Source organism: Rhinoraja longicauda, chromosome 8 (genome assembly GCF_053455715.1).
Source record: "Rhinoraja longicauda isolate Sanriku21f chromosome 8, sRhiLon1.1, whole genome shotgun sequence".
Classification (NCBI taxonomy): Eukaryota; Metazoa; Chordata; class Chondrichthyes; order Rajiformes; family Arhynchobatidae; genus Rhinoraja; species Rhinoraja longicauda.
This window is the reverse complement of record NC_135960.1, coordinates 15,000,699-15,025,314: the sequence shown is the minus strand read 5'-3', so window position 1 is coordinate 15,025,314 and position 24,616 is coordinate 15,000,699. Positions and strand designations below refer to the sequence as shown.

Sequence of the window (24,616 nt, the reverse complement as noted above, 5' to 3'; positions counted from 1 at the left end):
TGCAAAACCTGTTTCTTGAGAGCATCTTTGACAACTCTAACAGACCTTTCCGTCACCCCATTGGAGGCTGGATGGTATGGGGCAACAAGTGTGTGTTTTACACCATTCCGCTGCATGAACTCTTTGAACCGTTCTGAATGAAACTGAGGCCCTTTATCAGAAACAATTTCTTCCGGTAAACCATGGCATACAAAAATTGATCTCAACTCATCTATGGCACACTCAGCAGTAGTGCTTGACCCCATATGCTTAACCTCAATCCATTTGGAATGACTATCTACTAGTACCAGAAAGTGATCCTTACCCTTTTCACAAAAATCTACATGAACTCTTTGAAAAGGTCTACTTGGCCATGACCAGGGTTGCAGTGGTGTTTTTGGTGATTTACTCCGGCAATTTTGGCATACGCTACATTTGCTCACCAGTGACTCGATGTCACTGTCAATACCAGGTCAATACACAAAACTTCTGGCAATTGACTTCATGCTTACTATGCCAGGATGTTCGGCATGAAGTTCATCCATAATCATGTTTCTCAATTACTTTGGTACAACCACTCTGTAACCCCACTTAATGCATCCCTGCTCACATGATAATTCATGGCGTCGATTATGCAAAGGCTTCAGTTCTGAGTTCAGATCTGAGTTCAATGCACTATCCATTTCAGTCCAACTGTTCAATGCCTGTTCAGAGACACTCTTCAGCACGGTATCTTTCACTGCACCTACACCATAACTTGAAGCATCACAAGCAAGTTTTATCTCGTGTGTCGTATCATAGTGAACAAGGAGTTTGTCACGTCAAGTTTTTCTTGCAGATGTCATATGCACGTTGCTGTTCCTTTCTTCACATCTATTTCCCATCTTTTTGTAGCAGCTGATGTAGTGGCTTTAGCACGGTTGCTAAATCTGGAAGGAATCGTGCATAGAACTGCACCATCCCAAGGAATGATCGTAGCTCTGACACATTGTTAGGCTTTGGAGCATTCACTATTGCTTCAACTTTCGCCTTCACAGAGCAAAGTCCGTTGGCATCTACTTTGAGTCCAAAGACAACCTCTGACTGCGCAAATGCACATTTACTTGTCGCAGTTTGACGATGTGGCAGTTCAGTCGTGTGAGAACCTGCTCGAGGATTTCCAGATATTCTTCCATGCCCTCTGTGAATATCAGTAGGTCATCCTGGTTGCACACACAGTGCAGAATGCCTTGCAACATTTGTCCATGACAGACTGGAAGATTTTCGGGGAGGATTTCACGCCTTAGGGCAGCTTTGTATATGAATATAAGACATGTGTGTTGATAGTCAAGTACCGCTGACTTTCCTTGTCGACATTGAGTTGGGTGTAAGCGTGAGACAAATCCAGTTTAATGAAGATTCTTGCTCCACTAAGTTCTGCGTACAGATCTTGCGAGGTTGGCAACGGATATTGTTCATCGTCAACGGCTTGGTTGATTGTGACTTTGTAGTCACCGCATAGTCAAATAGTTTTGTCGACCTTGGGTATGGCTATAATTGGCGTTGCCCAGTTGCTCTGGTCTGTCTTCACAAGTACTCCATTCCGTTCTAACCTGTTGAGTTCCTCCTCCACTTGTTGCTTTAGCGCTTATGGTACATGTCTTGGTCGACAATACACAGGTCTCACATCTTAAGTCGAATGGGTGCAGAGTACTCAGTTATTCCTGTGTAACAGTAGGCAAATATTTCTGCATGTTCAAGATGTGATTTGGACAAATCGACGCTGAAAATGTTCTTCCAGTCTAACTTTATTCTACTCAGCCAATCCTTTCCAAGGTGGGTTGGTTTATTTCTGTAGCTGGCTACTATGATGGGCAGTGTTACTGACTGTCTATTATGCTGAACTTTACAGTTCATTTGTCCGCATGTCTCCAAAACGTTGCCCGAGTAGATTCTCAGCCTGATTTTACTCTCTGACAATGGTGTCTGTGGGAACTTTGTTTCGTACAGGTCTTTGCTTATGACCGAACAATCTGCTGCCGTGTCAATACACATATCGATTAACTGTTCATTAATCAATAGTTTAGTTCAAAAGTCCTTGCCTCGGCTGGTGTAGGCTTATCGATGTCGGTTGCATAAATGGTGTACAACCCGTTCATTTCCATCTGGGTTCATCTCCAAGTTGTGAACTCCTTTCTGGTGTTGTTGCTTGTTTCCTGCAGGTTGTTTGTTTCCTGCTTTAAGCTTGGCCTGACATGCTGAGGCGATATGGCCTTTCTTCTGGCAGTTATAGCACTTGGCCATTTTGAACTGACAAAATTGGGATGAGTGATTACTGTTGCAACGATAACAACTGGCTGAACTTGGCTCCCCACCATACTTTGGTTTTGATTTAGTGCCTTTTGGCTTGGCCGTAGGCACTGCTTTGTGACTGTAAACGGCCACTGTATTCTGTGGTGGACGTAACTCGCGAGCATTCTTTGATGCCATTGTAGTGGGTGCGGTCACCGCGGTAATCAGGCCAGACGCCAGGTGAGTAGTTAATAACTTTATTACCTGGTGCACCAAACACCGCACTCAAGAACTCGTGAGTCGACACACCCAAAACCTTTTATAGTCCCAGACCACCTGACCCAAGGGGACTGACCCAGGAAGTGACCTAATCCCTCCCGTCCACTGAGTGCCGAGTGGAATGACCAAGGGAGTGGCCTAGCCCCCGGGTGCCGCCACAGGACCCCCCCCCCAAGAACCGAAGGCACGAAACGGACAGGGGGACGGACGAAACGGCCAGCCCGTGTGCGCGCCACGGCGGGCGCAGGAAGCAGAACCACCCCGCCAGGGGAAGGCACCCGCGGGATCTCCGGGGGTAAGGGCCGGGACGCGGGACGACCCCGAGGGCGAGGCTGCGCCAGTAGAACCGGCTGGCTAATGTCCACATGCGCCGGCTTCAGCCGTGAAAGAGAGACCGTCTCAGGACGACCCCCCATGTCCAACACGAAGGTGGCAGAGCCCCGCTCAAGCACTTTGAACGTTCCCTCTTAAGGCCGCTGAAGGGGTGGCCGGTGGGCATCCCGACGCAGGAACACAAAAGGACAGTCCTGCAGGGCGGAAGGGACATGTGACCGCACCGAACCGTGGCGAGACGTCGGCACGCGCCAGCGAGCCCACCGTCTCCCGAAGGCGTTGCAGGGCGGCCGAGGGCTGTTCTGCCTGACCCTGGGCGGAGGGAACGAACTCCCCGGGCACCGTCAACGGAGCCCCGTACACCAATTCCGCCGAGGAGGTGGCCAAGCCCATGGGGGCGGTGCGGACACCCAGTAAAACCCACGGCAACGCGTCAACCCAGTCCGGGCCAACGAGCCGGGCCTTCAGAGCGGCCTTGAGCTGGCGGTGGAAACGCTCCACCAGGCCGTTCGCCTGCGGATGGTACGCTGTGGTGCGGTGCAGGTTAACCCCCAGCAGTTGGGCCATGGATGACCACAGCTCGGAGGTGAATTGTGGCCCCCTGTCGGACGTAATATCGAGCGGAACCCCAAATCTGGCAATCCAATTTGCCGCCAAGGCACGGGCACAAGTAGAGGCACACGTGTCCGGCAGTGGAACTGCCTCCGGCCACCGCGTGAAACGGTCCACCATTGTCAGGAGGTAGGTGAAACCCCGAGAAGGCGGCAGCGGCCCCACGATGTCCACATGGATGTGGTCAAAACGGTGGCGAGGGACGGGGAACTCCTGGAGCGGCGCACGCACATGCCGCTGTACCTTTGCAGTTTGGCACGGGATGCAGGTGCGCGCCCAATGCCCAACCTGCTTGCGTAACCCGTGCCAAACGAAACGGGAAGCCACGAGGGTCGTCGTCGCCCGAATGGAAGGGTGGGACAGTCCGTGGAGCACCTCGAACACCCGGCGTCGCCAGGCAACAGGCACGATTGGGCGTGGCTGCCCGGTGGACACATCGCAAAGCAGTGTCGCGCCCCCAGTTCCACAGGGAACGTCCTCCAACCTGAGGCCCGAAACGGCGGTACGGTAGGCGGACATCTCATTATCGGACAACTGGGCCGCCGCCAGGGCTGAGTAGTCGATTCCATCGGCCACTTGCAGGACGGCGTAGACCGCGGGTCGAGACAAGGCGTCGGCCACCCGGTTGTCTTTACCCCCGATGAAACGGATGGAGGTAGTGTATTCCGAGATGTAAGCCAGCTGCCGCTGCTGGCGAGCTGACCACGGGTCGGACACCTTGGCGAAAGCAAAGGTGAGGGGCTTGTGGTCCGTGTACGCGGTGAAAGTCCGCCCCTCGAGAAAATAGCGGAAGTGGCGGACCGCAAGGTAAAGGGCAAGGAGCTCGCGGTCAAAAGCACTGTAGTTCCACTGAGGTGCCTACTGAAGAAAGCAAGAGGCTTCCAACACCCATCCGTGTTCTGTTCGAGCACCGCCCCAACCGCTACTTCCGAAGGGTCGACCGTCAGGCTGGTTGGTGCATCAACCCGTGGATGCACGAGCATCGTGGCCGCAGCCAGGGCTTCCTTGGCGTGTTGGAACGCCGCCACCGCATCGTCGGTCCATTCGACGGCACAAATCGGTGGTAAAAGGCCACCATTCCCACGAACTCCTGGAGGCCCTTCACGGTGGTCGGGCGTGGAAACTGGCGCACCGCGTCCACCTTGTTCGGGAGCGGCAGCGCCCCGTGCGGGGTCACGTGGTGGCCCAGGAATTCGATGGATGCCACCCCGAAACGGCATTTGGTGATGTTGATGACAGCCCATGATCGCTAAGGCGTTGGCATAGCTGGCGGAGATGGGCAAAATACTCCTGTCTCGAGCGGCTCGCCACCAAAATGTCGTCCAGGTATACGAAAACGAATTCCAGGCCACGGCACACGCAGTCCATAAGCCGCTGAAAGGCTTGCGCAGCGTTCTTGAGTCCGAACGGCATGCGGAGGAATTCGAATAGGCCAAATGGCGTCACGATTGCCGTCTTGGGAACGTCGTCGGGGTGGACTGGAATCTGGTTATAGCCACGCACCAGGTCGACCTTGGAAAATACCGTGGCGCCAGCCAGGTGGGCATTAAAATCCTGGATGTGAGGGACCGGATACCTGTCTGCGATTGTGGCATCGTTAAGCCGGCGGTAATCCCCGCAAGGACGCCAACCACCGTCTGCCTTGGGGACCATATGGAGCGGGGACGCCCACGGGCTGTCTGAACGGCGCACGATCCCCAGTGACTCCATAAGGCGGAACTCCTCCCGAGCGAGACGGAGCTTGTCCGGTGGAAGACGCCGTGCCCGGGCGTACAAGGGCGGGCCAGTAGTGGTTATATGGTGCACCACCCCATGCTTCGGGGCAGCGGAGTGGAACTGGGGGTCCAGAATATCGGGGAATTCGGCCAGAATTCGTGAGAACGCGGCGTCCACGGACGACAGGGGCCCATCAGGACGCACGACCGGGTCACCCAAGCGGAGGAAAATGGGCTGCAGAGTGACAGAGTGCACTAAACGCTGCCGCTTAACGTCCACGAGCAGGGAATTTGCCCGTAGGAAATCCGCACCCAACAGCGGCTGGGACACATCCGCGATCACGAATGGCCACGAGAAGCTGCTCGCCCCAAAGTTGAGGGAGATCGTGCGCACACCATATGATCGGATTGTGGTCCCGTTGGCTGCGGCGAGGAGGGGACCGCGGTTACCACTGCGGAGGTCAGCCTGCGAAGGGGGAACAACACTCACCTCCGCCCCGGTGTCCACAAGGAAACGGGCCCCGGAGCGGCGGTCCCACGCAAACACACGATGAATCTGGCCGGCCGCCGAAGCAATCACTGATGGCCGGCCTCTGCGTTTCCCGGGAACGAACAGGGCTGCCGGCATTGACGGGCCGAAGGGCCCCACCGCCGATGGAAGTAGCACCAGCCCCCTCTGCTGGCTTCCGTGAAAACGGGCGGCTGTGCGGGCCGATCCGACCACCAGCGACCTCCGGTGGCGTATGGAGGAACTGCCGGCAGGCTGCGCGCGACCCCCGGGTCCGACCACCAGCGACCTCCGGTGGCGGGTGGGGGAACTGCAGGCGGGCCGTGCGAAAAAGACGCGCCGCCGGCTGGGTGAGCTGCTGAAGCCGGATACCGTCGGGAAGGCTGTCGGGGAGCGGTAGTGATGCGGGCGATCGAGGCTCCTACCTGCGGGTAGTCGTCGGCCGTCGGATGGACTTCCAACGCGTCGAGAGCCAGGTGATGGGCCATCATGAGCTCATCGGCGCGCCTGCCCAACGCCTGCATGTTGGGGAACGGGGCGTGGAGGAGCTGCTGGCGGAGGTCGGACGGCAGCAGCATCAGGAAAACATGTTTAAAGAGGAAACCGGGCTCGTAGTCGCCTAGCAGTGCCTGCATGTCGGCCAGTAGTACCGACGGGCGGCGGTCACCCAGGCCCGGCATTCGGAGGATCCGGGTTGCCTGCTCGGCCTCGCAGAAGCCGAACTGCTGACGGAGGAAGGCTTTAAGGACCACGTACTTATCGGTTGCCGGGGGGTTGCGGAGGAAGGATCGGACCAGGCGCGTGGTGGCCGGGTCGAGGGCGCTGACCACTTGAAAGTACTTAGTGGCGTCGGCAGTTATGCCCCGCAGGGCGAACTGTGCCTCGGCCTGGTCAAACCAGAAGTCGGGGTCCTCGGTCCACAATGGAGGCAGCCACACCGACACGGCGTGGATAGCGGCACGGGCGCCAGGGTCCGCGGCAGGGTCCAGAGGCGGCTGACTGGAAGAGTCGGGTAGTAGCGGGTTCTGGTCCATCGCGACTTGCGAGGGAAAGTCGGGTTCACCAGTGTAGTGGGTGCGGTCACCGCGGTAATCAGGCCAGACGCCAGGTGAGTAGTTAATAACTTTATTACCTGGTGCACCAAACACCGCACTCAAGAACTCGTGAGTCGACACACCCAAAACCTTTTATAGTCCCAGACCACCTGACCCATGGGGACTGACCCAGGAAGTGACCTAATCCCTCCCGTCCACTGAGTGCCGAGTGGAATGACCAAGGGAGTGGCCTAGCCCCCGGGTGCCGCCACACCATCTCCATTGTGGTAGCAATCTTGCATGCTTTCTCGAATGTAAGATCTGGAGTGTTTATGAGTTTGGACTGAATCCGTTCATCCACTAGACCATAAACAAATCTGTTACATAGTGCGTGTTTGAGAAAGATTTCAAAGTTACAGTGCAAAGTTAAGTTTTTCAAGGCAACAATGTTCTCACTGATTGTCTCATTCTGCTTCTGGTTTCTAGTGCCGAATTTATAGCTTTCTGCTATTTTCAGAGGCTTTGGGTTGAAGTGCTCCTCCAACTTCTTCATAATGTCATTGAGTGGCACGTCTTTTGCCTTTGTGGGCGCAAGGAGATTCACGAGTGTGCCGTACACTTCAGGACCGATCTCCGTGAGCAGAATTGCTTTCATGCGTTCGCGAACGGCCTTATTTGTTGCAGTCACTACCTCTCCTTCACCGCTAATCTCCATTATATTGTTCGCCGTGAAAAACATGTTCGCTCTTTCCATATAGGAGCTGAACGGCTCTCTACTTTTGTCGAAAATGCCAAGGTTTCCGATGTAACCCGTGGACGCCGCCATCTTGTCCCTCTCTTTTTTTTTTTAAAAGGACGAGGAAAGTCGGCTCAAAAACCACGATTTCCTGTCTGTTCTGGTGTAGCAATTCACCTAAAACTTAGCTGTACAAAGACTATACTAGCTTGAGGAACTCGACACGAAAAAATACAGTCTCAAATTCTATACAATCCCATCCTCGTCGCCAATTTTGTTATATTCCAGACGGCAGAATGAAGAACTAGACTCTCGCATTAGTTGCCGGTATCACGTACGTTTTTATTACCCAGCATTCCCTGCTTATATTGAACAGCAACTCATTAACATAAAACATGAATATGTATGAATATGTTACAATGTATGTCCACTTTAAACTTTCCACCTGCTCACAGTAAACTATGCCTTCTAGTATTTAACATTTCCACCCTGGGGAAAAGGACTTTTATCTACCCTTTCTATGCTTCTCATAATTTTATATATTTCTCTCTAGTCCCTCAGCCTCCACTGCTCCGGAGAAAACAATCTAAGTTTGTCAATTTCTCCTTACAGCTAATACTCTCTAATCCAGGCAGAATTCTGGTGAACATTTTTTTGCACCCTTTTCAAAGCTTCCACATACTTCCTGCAATGCAGTGATCAGAACTACAGCCAAAAACTCCAAACGTAGCCAAACCCATGTATTTTGCAACTGCAACATGACTTACCAACTTTTACATTCAGCAGCCTGATCAATAAAGCAAGTATGCCATATGCTGCCGTTACCTCCTTATCAACTTGTCATTTTCAGCCAGCTATGGACTTGCACTCCAAGATTTCTGGCATTATACTAGACAAAGTAGCCACCAGGAGAATTTTTAATGGACTGAACATTGATAACTTTTTAATGGTGCCCCTTCATTCCTGGTCTTGTAATTTATGATGCATATTTTTCAACAAAATTAGTGAAATACAGGGAATTTTGTCGCTGTTTACTTTGTGTGATGCCTTTAATTGCATTTGCACCATGTTGAATCAAAATGGCAGGACCGTTTCAGCATTCTGTCCTAGCTTCACTGTTAGCGTCATAGAGTCATAGTGATACAGTGTGGAAACAGGCCCTTTGGCCCAACTTGCCCACACTGGCCAACAATGTCCCAGCTACACTAATCCCACCTGACAGCGCTTGGCCCATATCCCTCCAAACCTGTCCTATCCATGTACCTGTCAAACTGTTTCTTAAACGATGGGATAGTCCCAGCCTCAACTACCTCCTCTGGCAGCTTGTTCCATACACCCACCACCTTTTGTGTGAAAAAGTTATCCCTCGGATTCCTATTAAATCTTTTCCCCTTCACCTTGAACCAATGTCCTCTGGTCCTTGATTCCCCTGCTCTGGGCAAGAGACTGTGCATCAACCCGATCTATTCCTCTCATGATTTTGTACACCTGTATAAGATCACCCCTCATCCTCATGCGCTCCAAGCAATAGAGACCCAGCCTACTCGACCTCTCCCTATAGCTCACACCCTCTAGTCCTGGCAATATCCTCGTAAATCTTTTCTGAACCCTTTCAAGCTTGACATTATCTTTCCTATGACATGGTGCCCAGAACTGAACGCAATATTCTAAAAGGCTTTTGGCACATTGGCCTTCATCAGTCAGAGTATTGAGTATAGAAGTTGGGAGGTCATGTTGTAGCTGTATAAGATATTGGTGAGACCGCACTGTTCTAGAATCAGCTTTATTAACATCCTCATTTGTCTCACTTGCAAGTGTTTTAATTCTAAGAAGATTGAGGATGGATGTAATATCAAATGGTTTTACCACTTCAGAAATTTTTGAGTTTTTTTTATTGTGACAGCTCAGGAGCTATTGTTTATATTGCCATCAAGAGCTCTATTCACAGGCAACTTTGGTTCCAAAGAAGTAAATTTCATCGCAATTTATTTTCATTTGTGGACATGTTGTACCACTATTTTGCCAGATTTTAGATGTGTAACATTTGATGATGAAGAGAGTGAAAAAAAATGCCAATTTTATGTTTATAAACTATGAATGATCAAAGATTCCATGCTACTCACCATATACTTCCATTTTAAAATTGATATTTTTGAAGCTACAGCTGGTCCTGCACTCAGAAGTTTATTTTGCTAAAAAGATGTAAGAAAGTTTATGCAATTTTTTTTAATGATTTGCCACTGCAGGGAATGTTCATAAAATATGTGTCATTTCCCCCCATTATTTTTCCTTCAATATCATTGAAACTAAACTTTCAAAAATATGTATATTTGTACTTTTCTAAAGATGGTTTATGACAAAATAAACTGCTTTTTTGTTTGTTCCTGTTAATTTTTAGCAGTTTATAATTGTTTATTATCAACTATGACTTGTATAAAAATAAATTAAGTGTTTGAATAATTATCTGCCTGACTGAATATCTTAAATAAATTCACAGAACTCGGGGTACTTTGACAGCAAAGGAATATCCTTGAGTAATTTTTACAGGGTCCATTCATATTTTTCACAACATTCACTGTGAAGGTCCTGCCCTGGTTTGACTTCCCAAAGTACAACACCTCTCACTTCTCTGCATTAAGCTCCATTAATCATTCCTTAGCCCACTTGGCCAGCTGATCAAGAACCTGCTGTAATTTCTGATAGCCATCTCCATTGTCTAAGATGCCACCTACTTTAGTGTCATCTGGAAATGTACTAATCATGCCTTGCATAATCCCATCTATATTGTTGATATAAACAGCAATAGGCCCAGCACCGATATCTGAGGCACATGTCTAATCAGGCCTCCAGTCTGAAAAACAACCTTCCTCCACCATTTTCTTCCATGAAGCCAATACTGTATTCAGACAGCTTGCTCTCCCTGGATCCCACGTGATCTAACCTTCCAGAGCAGGCTACCATGCAAAACCTTAAAAAATGCCCTGCTGAAGTTTCACTGAACATTTGCACTCGGTCGTCCAAGGTCCACTGGATCTCCTGGTTGCTAACCATTTAAATTCCTATTCCCATACTGACCTTTCTGCCATGGGCCCCCTCCATTGCCAGAGGCTACACGCAAACTGCACTTCATATTCCGCTTGAGTAGTTTACAACCCAACGGTATGAACAGTTGAACTCTCCCAAATTTAGGTAACCTCTAACAACTAACCTCCCCCCCCTACTCCTCTCCTTCCTTCCCAACCCTTTCACACCCCCCCATCCTCCCCTGAGCCCCACCTGGAATCACATGTATTTCTCACCTCCCCCTCCACCTACATTCTTTCCACTGTCTTCACTAATCACAACTCTTCATTCCTTTTGTCTCACCCCTTTTTTTCATGCCAAGCTTTTGTCCAACCGCTTGCCTGCATTCACCTAATACCTGCCACGCTTTGTCCTGCCGCTTCTTTCTTCTAGCTTGTGTTACCTCTCCCCTTCCCCCGTAATCAATGAAGGGTCCCGACCATATCCCTTGATTCTACTAGCCCCCCTAGAGCTCTATCCAACTCTCCTTTAAAATTTATCCAATGAATTGGCCTCCAATGCCTTCTGTGGAAGAGAATTCCGCAAATTCACACCTCTCTGGGTGAGTATTGTGAGTATTTCCAGCATATTCGGTTTTTATTTTAGGTGGATAAATATATTTAGCTTTGAGAAAAGGGGATTGAAATAAGGGGCAAGTTGGATGATAATTAAGAAATTATCTTTGAGAGTTATTGCACGATGTGTCAGATCCCTCCTGTGAAGCATTATGAAGCTGAAGTGCACAACAGATAAAGAGCTGTCAAATACAGATTTACAGAAAATGCAGTCATCACTTTTGGAAAGAAAATGGGGTTGTGGAACACTAAAAAGCCCCATGGCCCGCCATGTCTGTCGACCATCAAATACCTATCTCTACCAATCCCATCTAGGACCATTGCCTACAATGCCTTGGTGACTCAAATGTTCAATCAGATGCCTCTTAAATGCTGTGAGAGTACCTGCCTCCACCACCTTCTGAGGCAGTGTGTGCCAGACTTCAACCACCCTCTGGTTAAAAAAATGCTAACATATTTCAAAATATTTCATTCATCACATATAATGCCTTGCATGTCTTTCTGTTGTCATCTAAAATAGCAGATTTAGCACTGGAAACTGACCAGTTCTAATGTGGAATTTAGATTGTAATTATAAGCTTTGCCAAGCACTTAGTGATAATATAGCTGAATGTTATTTTAATTGAGTGGAGCTGTTAGTGCGCTGTTGAGTATTTTGCAATGGAAATTAAAATCCATATGAAATATCTATTACCTTTTTGAAATCACCTATTATGATTATTGTTATACAAGGTTCTGTGATATATGTATATAATTACAGTAATCAGCAAAATTCCCAACCGTGTTCGGTTGGATCACCTTTTAAGGTGAGCTGTGAGTTAACTGATACTTTAGTTAATGAATCTAACATATGCTGGCTGACTTCCAAGTTGCTGTGCGTCCTCTTCTGGCTTTTACTTTTGAAAACATTTCCACAAAGATTTTGGGTTCATGATAGTTGCTCAGCTCATCTTGTAGAGTCAGTGTCACAGAGTGATACAGTGTGGAAACAGGCCCTTCAGCCCAACTTGCCCACACCGGCCCACATGTCCCACCTACACTAATCCCACCTGCACTAGTCCCACCTGCCAGCATTTGGTCAATGTCCCTCCAAACCTGTCCTATCCATGTACCTGTCTAACTGTTTCTTAAGTGTTGGGATAGTTCCTTCCTCAACTACCTCCTCTGACAGCTTGTTCCATACATCCACCATCCTTATGTGAAAAGGTTACCCCTCAGATTCCTATTAAATCTTTTCCCCTTCACCTTAAACCTATGTCCTCTGGTCCTCAATTCACCTACTCGCCTACACCTACCTAAATTATGGTTGTAGTTTAATTACAAAGGAAAAAAAATCTGTTGGAAATCTGAATGAGAAAATATTGGAAATAATTAGCAGGTCCAGCAGCATCTTCAGTATGTGGACAGAGCACGTCAAGGGTCAAGAGTGTTTTATTGTCATTTGTCCCAAAATGGAACAATGAAATTTTTACTTGCATGTAAACCTTGTACTCAGTCGACTCTACAATAAACAACACAAAGAAGTTCAATATATAAAGCCAACAAACAATATAGTGCAAAGACAAAAACAATGCTCGCAAGTTCCTAGTGCAATCAAGGCAGTTTGTAGTTATAGACAATAGACAATAGGTGCAGGAGGAGGCCATTTGGCCCTTCGAGCCAGCACCGCCATTCAATGTGATCATGGCTGATCATTCTCAATCAGTACCCCGTTCCTGCCTTCTCCCCATACCCCCTGACTCCGCTATCCTTAAGAGCTCTATCTAGCTCTCTCTTGAATGCATTCAGAGAATTGGCCTCCACTGCCTTCTGAGGCAGAGAATTCCACAGATTCACAACTCTCTGACTGAAAAAGTTTTCCCTCATCTCAGTTCTAAATGGCCTAACCCTTATTCTTAAACTGTGGCCCCTTGTTCTGAGTTTAGTTGGAGTTGATAGTGTTCAATAGCCTAATGTTTGTTGGGAAGAAGCTGCTCCTGAACCTGGATGTTACTGAACCTGGATGTTACTGGATGTTCCTGAATCAGGCTCCTATACTTTCCAAATGGCGGAAGTGAAATGAGAGTGTGGTCTTGATGGTGAGGGTCCTTGATGAAACGGGCTGCCTTTTTGAGGCAGCGTTTCCTATAGATCCCTGCGATGGTGGGGAGGTGAGTACCTGTGATGGATTGAGCATTGAGTTTGAAGACCTCATTAAACTCAGAAAAATGAGAAATTAAACATGTTTGTTTGCAAAGAAAGGGAATATCTAGGAGATTGAAAGAAGCAAAATATGATGTTGGCTGAAAGATGGTGGTGAAGGCTTGTTAATTGTAGCAGATCTGTTTGGAGGAGATGCAACAAGACAGAAATAAATGAGGATGGAAAAGGGAGAAAGAACTGGTGGAATTGTGAAATGCAGATCGCGACTCGTGCTGGCAATCGGAAATATAAGGAGAATGCAGGAAATACCAGCGAGCTAGGCGGCATTTGTGAAGAGAGAAGAATTGAGTTAATATTACTGTATGATGACTATTGGCCAGCTCTGATACAAACTGGAAAGGCCGGTTATCTGAAATTATTAAATTTAATGATGAGTCCACAAAGCTGCAATATGCAAGATGAGGTGCTGTTCTTTGCTGGATTTTGTTGGAACTGTGTGAAAGGCTAAAGACATAGGTAAGAGTGGGAGTGGGATGCAGAATTAAATTTAAATTCAAATAAATGTCCCAATGAGTCAGTGATACAGCGGGGAAAGTAGGGTCAGACTTGAAGACTGAGTTAGAGTTTAGAAGGCGGCATGGTGGCGCAGCGGTAGAGTTTCTGCCTTGCAGCGCGTGCAGCGAATGAGACCCGGGTTTGATCCCGACTATGGGTGCTGTCTGTATGGAGTTTGTATCTTCTCCCCGTGACCGCGTGGGTTTTCTCCGAGATCTTCGGATTCCTCCCACACTCCAAAGACGTACAGGTTTGTATGTTGGTATAAGTGCAAATTGTCCTTTGCGTGTGTAGGTATAATAGTTTTAATGTGCGGGGATTGCTGGTAGATGCGGACTCGGTGGGTCGAAGGGCCAGTTTCTGCGCTGTATCTCTAAACTAAATTAATTAAATTAAACTAAATTAAACGAAACTTTAAAAAAAATCAAAGAGAATGCCCCATTTCCTATGCTCCCTTATAAATTCACTGGGGCTATATTTTCATACCCCCTTTTCAATATACCAGTGTTCCAATTCCTGTTCTTTTAACTTCACTGGGGCTCTTTTCCCACTTACTTTTAAAATCACCCGGGTCCTGCACCTACACTCCATTTTAAATTTGCTAGGGCCCCATTCCAGCTTGTCTTTTATTCCTACAGTTTCCATGCTCTGTTACAACTCACTCGGACTCCTTTACACATGCAGGAGCCCTGTTCCCATGCTCCCTTGACCTATGTCCTTTCATCAGAGCAATGTTTCCATCACTTCTCTTAAACACAGTGGGGCACCCCTTTTAAACTCATGGACTCATTGGGAAATGTATTATGCCACAATGTACAATTTTTTAAAAAAGCGAGTTAAGAGTGTGTTGGTGTATTAAGAGGCGTAATATTCAATAGGGGGAAATCTGCAAGTTCAACAATCCAAAGAGTGGTGCAGTTGTACTGTAACTAGAATATTTGGAAATGTGTTTGAGTTTAATATTACTGACTGGCCTCTGTTTCTCCACAGATGCTGCTTTACTAGGGGTTTTCAGTTTTGGAATTTAGATTTTTAGGTTCTGGTGTACATTATTTTGCTTTTGAATCACGATGGTTGAAAAGGACATTTGTTTTGTGTGTCTGAAGGATGCACAGAATAACACAAGGTGGCAGTAAAGGATTAGAGGAAATGCATTGTACAGTATGTCAGAAGTCTGAAACAAAGCAAGATATTGTAGGAAATAAACAACATTTTCTACAACTTCTGAAAAGGTCTCAATTCTGGAGTCCAGAACCAGGGGCCATAGTTTAAGAATAAGGGCCATTTAGAACGGAGATGAGGAAAAACATTTTCAGTCAGAGAGTTGTAAATCTGTGGAATTCTCTGCCTCAGACGGCAGTGGAGGCCAATTCTCTGAATGCATTCAAGAGAGAGCTAGATAGAGCTCTTAAGGATAGTGGAGTCAGGGGGTATGGGGAGAAGGCAGGAACGGGGTACTGATTGAGAATGATCTGCCATGATCACATTGAATGGTGGTGCTGGCTCAAAGGGCCGAATGGCCTACTCCTGCACCTATTGTCTATTGTCTAATTATAATGTATTATGCAAATTGTGGAACATAAAGCAGCATAATGTTGTTCTTCATGTGGATACTTTAAGTCATTATGAGAACAATAAACTATTGGACCATATACATGGGGCAAAGTTCACCCAAATTAATTTATCATATCTTGTATATAAGCAATTACTTTAGCAGACTAGTTGCACATAAAAACAAGTCAAGAACTTAGTGAGAGCGAGTGACAGCTGAAAGTTAGCACTTCCTCAAAAGCTTGATATCCTTCAACTTAACAACTTTTTTCCCACTGTTAAAAGATTCTTAAATGGACCTCTTATAAGCTAAGGATGTATTCCTGATCCGCCAATCTACCTTGTAGCTGTAACCCTATTTACTACATGGTTTGAGTGTATTTAAGAGTAGATGTGCTAGCTGGATAGCGTACTAAACAAAGTTTTTCATTGTATCTTGGTGACAATAATAAACTAATACCAATTAGCAACTTAAGACAAATGTTTCCTTTATTCTCCTATTTAAATGATGTGCATGGTATGAGATATATGATGAACATTGCAATATCAGTTTTATATATTAATTTTTTAGTTGATGGGCAGGTGAGAGATAACGGCTTGCAGGGAAACAAATAAGAGAGTAGGAGAAAGGATTGCACTGAGACACTTGAAGGGCCAAGTGATCTCCCTCCACATATGCAAAAAAACATAAATATGAGAGTGCAAGCGGGTAGAACCAGAGGCAGTGATTCCAGGTCTGGTTCTCTGCAAGTTCCAGCTATATGAGGATTGAGATGTTACCATGATATGAAAGGTAATGCGTTAAATTTCATTGTCTGTGACGAACACTGGTGGCCTCCGTTTAAATATTTCAAACTTATCTCAGCAGTCCTTGGAATGGGAACGAACTTGCATAATCCCTGCAAGGATTCTCTTTTGGCAAAGCTCTGCACATAGAGTCATACTGCGTGGAAACAGGCCCCTCGGCCCAACTTGCCCATACCGGCCACATTCAAAGAGGATTCTGTCATATGGGACATCACACGGGAAGTTCAAAACATTCTGCCCATGTACCGAGCTTTATTTAAAAAATAATGGCAGCTGAGATACGGGAGATTTCAATATATTAGGCCATGGTTGGATTACCATGTGGAATTCCGGTTTCATATATAAGAAGGGTATGAGTGCACTGGTGAGGAAGGGGAAGATGTTCACCAGGGGTATTGATTGGGATGGAGTCTTTCAACTGTGAGGGGAAATTGACTAGGCTGGCTTTGTTGTATTGGAGTGGATGAGGCTGGAGGGGAGGGGAGGGGGGGGGGGGGGGGGGGCAGGGGTCACCTAATTGAGGTATACAAAATTATGCGGCATATAAATGGGGTAGAAGTTGAGAAACCTTTTCCCTTGCAGATGTATCTGTAATCGGAGAATGTAGTTTATGGTAAGGCGTAGGAGATTTAGATGGGATTTGACGCAGAATAATATTCGCCCAGGATGTCCAAGGATGTGGTAGAAGCAGATGCTCTAATGGCATTCAATAAAATATTAGATGATCACTTGATGTTCTGTGGTATAGAAGGCTGTGAGCTAGTTGCTGGACATTGGGATGAATATACAATGCCCTCCATAATGTTTGGGACAAAGATCCATCATTTATTTATTTGCCTCTGTTCTCCACAATTTGAGATTTGTAATAGAAAAAATCACATGTGGTTAAAGTGCACATTGTCAGATTTTATTAAAGGCCATTTTTATACATTTTGGTTTCACCATGTAGCAATTACAACTGTGTATATACATAGTCCCCCCATTTCAGGGCACCATAATGTTTGGGACACTTGGCTTCACAAGAGTTTGTAATTGCTCAGATGTGTTTAATTACCTCCTTAATGCAAGTATAAGAGAGTTCTCAGCACCCAGTCTTTCCTCCAGTCTTTCCATCCCCTTTGGAAAATGTTATTGTTGTTTATCAACATGAGGACCAAAGTTGTGCCAATGAAAGTCAAAGAAGCCATTATACTGACTAGCTAATTAATTTATTGCATCGTATGGGAGGCGCATTCCCAATCTCGTGTACCCCTGTACAATGACAATAAAGATATATTGTATTGCATTGTATGAGACTGAGAAACGAGAATAAAACTGTTAGAGACATCAGCCAAACCCTTAGGCTTACCAAAATCAACTGTTTGGAACATCATTAAGAAGAAAGAGAACACTGCTGAGCTTACTAATCGCAAAGGGACTGGCAGGCCAAGGAAGCTCTCCACGGCTGATGACAGAAGAATTCTCTCTATAATAAAGAAAAATCCCCAAACACCTGTCTGACAGATCAGAAAAAAACTCTTCAGGTGTAGATTTGTCAATGACCACTGTCGACAGAAGACGTAATGAACAGAAATATTGAGGCTACACTGCAAGATGCAAACCACTGGTTAGCCGCAAAAATAGGATGGCCAGGTTACAGTTTGCCAAGAAGTACTTAAAAGAGCAACCACAGTTCTGGAAAAAGGTCTTGTGGACAGATGATACGAAGATTAACTTATATCAGAGTGATGGCAAGAGCAAAGTATGGAGGAGAGAAGAACTGCCCAAGATCAAAAGCATACCACTTCATCTGTGAAACACGGTGGTGGGGATGTTATGGCCTGAGCATGTATGACTGCTGAAGGTACTGGCTCACTTATCTTCATTGATGATACAACTGCTGATGGTAGTAGCATAATGAATTCTGAAGTGTAAAGACACATCCTATCTGCTCAAGTTCAAACAAATGCCTCGAAACTCATTGGCCGGCAGTTCATTCTACAGCACGACAATGATCCCATACATACTGCTAAAGCAACAAAGGAGTTTTTCAAAGCTAAAAAATGGTCATTTTTTGAGTGGCCAAGTCAATCACCTGATCTGAACCCAATTGAGCATGCCTTTTATACGTTGGAGAGAAAACTGAAGGGGACTAGCCTCCAAAACAAGCATAAGTAAAGATGGCTGCAATACAGGCCTGGCAGAGCATCACCAGAGAAATCACCCAGCAACTGGTGATGTCCATGAATCGCAGACTTCAAGCAGTCATTGCATGCAAAGGATATGCACCAAAATACTAAACATGACTACTTTCATTTACATGATATTGCTGTGTCCCAAACATTATGGTGCCTTGAAATGGGAGACTGTAAAAACACTGCTGTAATTTCTATATGGTGAAAACGAAATGTCTAAAAATGGACTTTATTAAAATCTGGCAATGTGCACTTTAACCACGTGTTTTTCTATTACAAATCTCAAATTGTGGAGTAATGTGTGAGGCAAATAAATAAACGATGGGTCTTTGTCCCAAACATTATGGAGGGCACTGTAAATAGGTCTTGCTTATTATGACAAGATGAGGTCATTTGGCCCATCAGCTTCCAGCAGGTCAATTGCTTCAGTACCAATCTACCACTTATTTCCCTGTTAACTTGCTACCTATTCTCTCTCCCATGCCTATTGACCCCTCCTATGACTTTTCTACAGAAAAGGATAAATTACAGTAACCAAATAACCACCAGCATTTATTTTGGATTTGGGGAGGAAGTGGAAACCCAGCAGAAATCCACATGACCAGTAGGTGAATGTGCAAATTCCATTTAGCCCCCTGAGGTCAGGATTGAAATTGGGACTCAATTTCAGTTCTACTGTGAGGCATTGATAACATTACATTCAAATTAAAAATGATATTAAAATGAATAAAAACCTTAAAAAGAACTCAAAATACTTAAAACCGAAAATTTGAACAAGCCTATTGAAGTGACAAATTAATACTTTTCATTAACTATTTGAATTAAACATATTGTCATTTGTGGAGTATCTTTGAGCAAGTAACTTGCACAAGCATCTTTTTAATCCAGCATATCCATCCTGAGTCTCTCACAGTCATTCCATTCATATCAAGAAGCAAAGAGCCATTTCATGTTAATGGATCTGGTGCAGATTTGAGTTTTGTTTATTGTCATATGTACCATGGTAGAGTGAAAACTTTTTGTTGCGTGCTAACCAGTCAGCAGAAAGACAATACATGATTACATGTGTATCGAGCCATCCACAGTGTACAGATACATGGTGAAGGCAAAAACGTGAATAACGTTTAGTGCAAGCAAGATAAAGCCAGTAAAGTCCGATCAAAGATTTTTTTTGGCGAGCAAAGAATCGTACGTCTAAGTATCCTCTTACAACTGGAATACCACATGAAATGCAGTGTTGCCACTCAACCTGCCGACTAGTTAAATCTTTAATGATGCTATTATTTCAAGGATTCCACATTTGGAGCATTGTGTGCAGTTCTGGTCACTCCCTTACAGGACATTCAATGATTGGAAACCAAGAGGAAAGCTAATGTTTGGAATTCTCTACCCAAGAGGTCTGTGGAGGCATAATTACTGAGTATATTAAAGTTAAAAATGGGTAGATTAATAGATATTAAAGAAATCAATGAATAGAGAGTTAGAGCAGGAACATGCTGCTGGAGTAAAAGATCAAGATTTAATTGACTAACAGAGTCCCAAGGAGCTGTACGGCTGTCTACTGCTTCTATTTAGTATGCTCTTATTTAATCACATTGTCTCGCTCAGGGCGACATGGTGGTGCAGCAGGAGAGTTGCTGCCTTACAGCACCAGAGACCAGGGTTTAATCCTGGCTACAGGTGATGTCTGCATGGAGTTTGTACGTTGTCCCCGTGACTGTGAGGGTTTTCAACGGGTGCTCCGGTTTCCTCCCACACTCCAAAGACATACAGGTTTGTAGGTTATTTGGCTTCGGTAAAGACTGCAAATTGTCCTTAGTGTGTGTAGGACACTGTAGAGTATGGTGATCAATGGTTGGTGTGGACACAGAAGGCCGAAGAGCATGTTTCCTCACTGTATCTCTAAACTAAACTAAACTGAATTATGCTAGAAGCATGATTTCTTTTAACTTCCTATGATACAAAGCGTTTTGCATTAGCTTGGTTATTTCTGCAGTGATGTCTATACCATTGATAGAGCTTACACTAATATTATAGCTGAATGTAATTTAATAATAACCCACATTTAATGTCCAGTAAATGATGTCTACAAATATAATTGTTATATCTGGCCTCAAGGCACCATCAACTAATGTAGACAATAGACAATAGACAATAGGTGCAGGAGTAGGCCATTCAGCCCTTCGAGCCAGCACCGCCATTCAATGCGATCATGGCTGATCACTCTCAATCAGTACCCCGTTCCTGCCTTCTCCCCATACCCCTTCACTCCGCTATCCTTAAGAGCTCTATCCAGCTCTCTCTTGAAAGCATCCAACGAACTGGCCTCCACTGCCTTCTGAGGCAGAGAATTCCACACCTTCACCACCCTCTGACTGAAAAAGTTCTTCCTCATCTCCGTTCTAAATGGCCTACCCCTTATTCTCAAACTGTGGCCCCTTGTTCTGGACTCCCCCAACATTGGGAATATGTTATCTGCCTCTAATGTGTCCAATCCCCTAATTATCTTATATGTTTCAATAAGATCCCCCCTCATCCTTCTAAATTCCAGTGTATACAAGCCCAATCGCTCCAGCCTTTCAACATACGACAGTCCCGCCATTCCGGGAATTAACCTAGTGAACCTACGCTGCACGCCCTCCATAGCAAGAATATCCTTCCTCAAATTTGGAGACCAAAACTGCACACAGTACTCCAGGTGCAGTCTCACCAGGGCCCGGTACAACTGTAGAAGGACCTCTTTGCTCCTATACTCAACTCCTCTTGTTACGAAGGCCAACATTCCATTGGCTTTCTTCACTGCCTGCTGAACCTGCATGCTTCCTTTCATTGACTGATGCACTAGGACACCCAGATCTCGTTGAACTCCCCCTCCTCCTAACTTGACACCATTCAGATAATAATCTGCCTTTCTATTCTTACTTCCAAAGTGAATAACCTCACACTTATCTACATTAAACTGCATTTGCCATGTATCCGCCCACTCACACAACCTGTCCAAGTCACCCTGCAGCCTTATTGCATCTTCCTCACAATTCACACTACCCCCCAACTTAGTATCATCTGCAAATTTGCTAATGGTACTTTTAATCCCTTCGTCTAAGTCATTAATGTATATCGTAAATAGCTGGGGTCCCAGCACCGAACCTTGCGGTACCCCACTGGTCACTGCCTGCCATTCCGAAAGGGACCCATTTATCCCCACTCTTTGCTTTCTGTCTGTCAACCAATTTTCTATCCATGTCAGTAACCTACCCCCAATACCATGTGCCCTAATTTTGCCCACTAATCTCCTATGTGGGACCTTGTCGAAGGCTTTCTGAAAGTCGAGGTACACCACATCCACTGACTCTCCCTTGTCAATTTTCCTAGTTACATCCTCAAAAAATTCCAGTAGATTTGTCAAGCATGATTTCCCCTTCGTAAATCCATGCTGACTCGGAATGATCCCGTTACTGCTATCCAAATGCTCAGCAATTTCGTCTTTTATAATTGACTCCAGCATCTTCCCCACCACTGATGTCAGACTAACTGGTCTATAATTACCCGTTTTCTCTCTCCCTCCTTTCTTAAAAAGTGGGATAACATTTGCTATCCTCCAATCCACAGGAACTGATCCTGAATCTATAGAACATTGAAAAATGATCTCCAATGCTTCCACTATTTCTAGAGCCACCTCCTTAAGTACTCTGGGATGCAGACCATCAGGCCCTGGGGATTTATCAGCCTTCAGTCCCATCAGTCTACCCAAAACCATTTCCTGCCTAATGTGGATTTCCTTCAGTTCCTCCATCACCCTAGGTTCTCCGGCCCCTAGAACATTTGGGAGATTGTGTGTATCTTCCTCAGTGAAGACAGATCCAAAGTAACGGTTTAACTCGTCTGCCATTTCTTTGTTCCCCATAATAAATTCCCCTGCTTCTGTCTTCAAGGGACCCACATTTGCCTTGACTATTTTTTTCCTCTTCACGTACCTAAAAAAACTTTTGCTATCCTCCTTTATATTATTGGCTAGTTTACCCTTGTACCTCATCTTTTCTCCCCGTATTGCCTTTTTAGTTAACTTTTGTTGCTCTTTAAAAGAGTCCCAATCCTCTGTCTTCCCACTCTTCTTTGCTATGTTATACTTCCTCTCCTTAATTTTTATGCTGTCCCTGACTTCCCTTGTCAGCCACAGGTGTCTCTTACTCCCCTTAGTGTCTTTCCACCTCTTTGGAATAAATTGATCCTGCAACCTCTGCATTATTCCCAGGAATACCTGCCATTGCTGTTCTACCGTCTTCCCTGCTAGGGCCTCCTTCCAATCAATTTTGGCCAGCTCCCGCCTCATGCCTCTGTAATCCCCTTTGCTATACTGTAATACCGACACTTCCGATTTTCCCTTCTGCCTTTCCATTTGCAGAGTAAAACTTATCATGTTGTGATCACTGCCTCCTAATGGCTCTTTTACCTCTAGTCCCCTTATCAGATCAGGATCATTACACAACACTAAATCCAGAATTGCCTTCTCCCTGGTAGGCTCCAGTACAAGCTGTTCTAAGAATCCATCTCGAAGGCACTCTACAAACTCTCTTTCCTGGGGTCCATTTCCAACCTGATTTTCCCAGTCTACCTGCATGTTGAAATCTCCCATAACCACCGTAGCATTACATTTTTGACACGCCAATTTTATCTCCTGATTCAACTTGCACCCTATGTCGAGGCTACTGTTTGGGGGCCTATAGATAACTCCCATTAGGGTCTTTTTACCCTTACAATTTCTCATTTCTATCCATACTGATTCAACATCTCCTGACACTAGCAGCTCAGTTCCACAAATTGTCAACACATACTTTAACACTAAAATTTGTTTCTTGTTAAAAAAAATGATGTCCAATTTAACAACTTGTCTTAAATTAGTTGACAAATTTGGAAAAGTGATCATTGGCGTGAAGCACCAAAATTAATTAGCGCACTCCCACTCAGTTTGTTTCCCCTTCTTCACATCTCCCACCCTCTCATCACCACCAGGTCAATAGACAATCGACAATAGACAATAGGTGCAGGAGTAGGCCATTCGGCCCTTTGAGCCAGCACCACCATTCAATGTGATCATGGCTGATCATTCTCAATCAGTACCCCGTTCCTGGCTTCTCCCCATACCCCCTGACTCTGCTATCCTTAAGAGCTCTATCTAGCTCTCACTTGAATGCATCCAGAGAATTGGCCTCCACTGCCTTCTGAGGCAGAGAATTCCACAGATTCACAACTCTATGACTGAAAACGTTTTTCCTCATCTCCGTTCTAAATGGTCTACCCCTTATTCTTAAACTGTGGCCCCTGGTTCTGGACTCCCCCAACATTGGGAACATGTTTCCTGCCTCTAACGTGTCCAACCCCTTAATAATCTAATACGTTTCGATAAGATCCCCTCTCATCCTTCTAAATTCCAGTGTATACAAGCCTAGTCGCTCCAGTCTTTCAATATTGTTCCTCCCAGACCATTCCCTTCTATTCACCATCCCTCCCTCTGGGTCTACATTTCACTCCATACCTTCCTTTCCCATATGACTCCACCATTTGTAGGGCTTTGTCTTCTCCACTTTTCACTTCCAGCCCTGGTTGTTATCTCTAATCTTCTCTCCCCACCAGGGAGCGGTAGAGTTGTGCCTTACAGCGCGTGCAGCGCCGGAGACCCAGGTTCGATCCCAACTACGGGTGCTGTCTGTACAGAGTTTGTACGTTCTCCCCATGACCGCGTGGTTTTCTCCGAGATCTTCGGTTTCCTCCGACACTCCAAAGACGTACAGGTTTGTAGGTTAATTGGTTTGGTATAAGTATAAATTGTCCCTAGTGTGTGTAGGGTAGTGTTAATGTGTGGGGATCAATGGTCGGTGCAGACCCAGGGGGCCGAAGGGCCTGTTTCCATGCTGTATCTCTAAACTAAACTAAACTAAACTAAACTAAACTAAACTAAACTAAACTAATCTAAACCTGACACATCTGCCATTTAACCCCTCCTTACCTGGATCCAACTATCATTTGCCACCTCTTGCCCCACCCCTTCCCCTCACCTTTTTCTACCAACTATCTCTCTACTCCAAGGAAAGGTCCCGAACTGAAAAGTCGTATGCCCATTTCCCTCCACAGACACGCTGAGCTCCTCCAGCTGTTTGTTTTTTTGCTCAAGGCTCATTGTTAGACTGACACTCTGACTGAGAAAATGTAGCAACATAGTTGAAGGATCAAACTTAAGATTTTGCTGATCTCTCTGGCACAGTGCCATATCAGAAAATGTGCTGA

At 45.8% G+C, this 24,616-nt stretch overlaps 1 protein-coding gene across 2 annotated transcripts in view; it reads left to right on the top strand.

Annotated features, from left to right (window-relative positions):
- Positions 1-24,616, top strand: part of LOC144596203 (spermatogenesis-associated protein 24-like) — a 41,725-nt gene that overhangs the window by 7,711 nt on the left and 9,398 nt on the right. The gene's annotated exons all lie outside the window — the stretch shown is intronic.